The sequence below is a fragment of the Oryctolagus cuniculus genome, chromosome 6, assembly GCF_051225735.1.
Source record: "Oryctolagus cuniculus isolate XC-2025 breed Fujian yellow rabbit chromosome 6, ASM5122573v1, whole genome shotgun sequence".
Lineage (NCBI taxonomy): Eukaryota > Metazoa > Chordata > Mammalia > Lagomorpha > Leporidae > Oryctolagus > Oryctolagus cuniculus.
The window spans coordinates 148525393-148527964 of record NC_142872.1 but is presented as its reverse complement, the minus strand read 5'-3'; the positions used below and the strand labels follow the sequence as shown (position 1 = coordinate 148527964).

The following is a 2572-nucleotide window of genomic DNA, read 5'->3' as shown; positions in this document are numbered from 1 at the left end:
TTCTAAATGTCTTTGTACCTTTGATCATTTTTCAATGTTAGTATTTCTATGGGATAGTAACTATAATCCCTATTTGGACAATGGAATGACTAAAACTCAGAAAAAAATTGTATAGCTTTCCATTTTGGAAAGAAGAAAGTTTATTTATTTCAATCAATCAGTGCAAATTCTTTCATAGAGACACCTATTTAAGTTGAGAATCTGATTTGGAAAGACTCTCTGGAGTGGCTACTAAGCCTCCAGGACATCTTGTACAGACTATGGTTGAATATTTTTAACTTAAGGATGCTGGATGATGAAAATGCAAGAGAGATCTGGGGTTATAAGAAAGGTGATCTCATAGAAATTAAAAAGTATAATGATGGCTAGGGTGAGGAAGGAAGGGTGAAGATTGATAAATAGGTAGCAAGTTATACCAAGACAGGAGTTGTGGAGTTCTGCACATAGAGTGATGATAGGTAATGTTAATGTGATATGTATTTCTCTACATAAGCACCCCAGAAGATAGGATTTTGAATGTTTTCCTCATAAGGAAATGTTAAATGCTTGAAATAGATATATTGATCCTGATTGGACAGTAAACATATGCTGAAATTTCACATGGTACTCTACAAATATGTATCATTTTTATGTCTTGTTAAAAATAAAGCAAACTCAACTGCATGCCCTGTACTATGTAACTATTTTCTCCACCCAGGTTATCAAAAATGTACTAAGCCATTGAAGTGCTTGAGGCAAATAGATAAGAAATGTTTGTTTATTTATTTATTTATTTAAGACAGAGTTACAGGCCAGTGCCGCGGCTCACTAGGCTAATCCTCCGCCTTGCGGAGCCGGCACACGGTTCTAGTCCCGGTCGGGGCGCCAGATTCTGTCCCGGTTGCCCCTCTTCCAGGCCAGCTCTCTGCTGTGGCCAGGGAGTGCAGTGGAGGATGGCCCAAGTACCTGGGCCCTGCACCCCATGAGAGACCAGGATAAGTACCTGGCTCCTGCCATCGGATCAGCGCGGTGCGCTGGCTGCAGCGCGCCGGCCGCAGCGGCCATTGGAGGGTGAACCAATGGCAAAAGGAAGACCTTTCTCTCTGTCTCTCTCTCTCTCACTGTCCACTCTGCCTGTTAAAAAAAAAGAAAAAAAAACAGAGTTACAGAGAGAGGTAGAGACACAGAGATAGGTCTTCTATCCACTGGTTCACTCCCAGATGGCCACAACAGCCAGAGCTGTGCCAATCTGAAGCCAGGAGCCAGGAGCTTCTTCTGAGTCTCCCATGCGGGTACAGGGGAACAAGGACTTGGGCTATTGTCTACTGCTTTCCCAGGCCATAGCAGAGAGCTGGATTGGAAGTGGAGCAGCCAGGACTGGAACCGGCACCCATATGGGATGCCGGCGCTTCAGACCCAGGCTCTAACATGCTGCGCCACAGTGTCGGCCTGATAAGGGATCTTTAAGAGTTTCACGGAAAATAGGTATTATGAAAAAGCTGTTAATTAAATAAACTGATCTTTTAATTCCATTTTCGTGAACTTTTAAAAGTACTCTCAAATTTTATTTATTGTTTTTATTTACTGTGAACCATCCCTTTATTTAGTCATTTTTGTTTGCAACTGGAACTCTGGGAACTCAAAATTAACATCCTTGCCTGTGAGCTTCTTACAGACACCAGTTTCCACCTTAGGCTGTGCTTTGTCCAGATGGACCTTTATGAGCCTGCTGCTATCCCGTTTCACAGGGATTCTCGTGCCCACGATTTCACTTGGGAAGACCAAGTCCTCAAGAATTGCATCATGCACGGCTCTCAGAGTGTGACTCCTAGGGTGCTTTCACTTATTTTTCATACAACTTTTTTGAGTTGGCTTAGGCAGAATTCTCCTCTGAGCAATAAAGACAACGTGTTTCCCACTAACTTTTTCTCCAGCTCACGAACTAGCCAGACTTGAATTTTCTGGAAGGATTTTAGTTGAGGAATGGGAACAAAGATTATGATAGCTTTCTGGCCACGGCCAACTTGGATTTCATTGGCAGCCATGATGTTCAGCTCCCTTAGTTGAGCCTTTAGGTCCAAGTTCATCTCCAACTCCATATGCACCTGAGAGATCCCCCATACGAACTGTCAGTCTTCTCGCCATTGGGCTGATGGTACTGGTGCTTGAGCTGAACATGGCTTCTCTTGGTTGAGTGCCAGCTGAGGAAGAGTCAAAATTTGTTTTGAATTAGAGGCACTGGGTTTGCTTGTGAGATAAATCTTTTTAAAAGGCAGTTTTGCATGAATCATGCAAAAAGAAAATAAGGCTGTAATAAAATTTTAAAATTTATTGATGAATGAGAGGACAAAGTAAATGTTAAACAGTTCGAAAAAAATTCAAAGGACATGTTCAAATTCTAAAGCCAGTTAGAATTGCTGAAATTATTTATGAATATATGCAAAATTGGATTCCTCCAGTGACAAGAGGGAATTAATTGTACCCCTGCTGATCAAAATGCATTTATGTTTCAATGGGCAAGAACCCTTGGTATCACATAATTTTCCTAAAACTGACAGAATTGTAAAAGAGTACAAAGATAAAAGGGCATAGA

At 41.6% G+C, this 2572-nt stretch overlaps 1 pseudogene; it reads right to left on the bottom strand.

Annotated features, from left to right (window-relative positions):
• Nucleotides 1-1339: 1339 nt before the first annotated feature.
• On the bottom strand, nucleotides 1340-2274 carry LOC127489425 (small ribosomal subunit protein eS7 pseudogene; annotated as a pseudogene).
• Nucleotides 2275-2572: the final 298 nt, after the last annotated feature.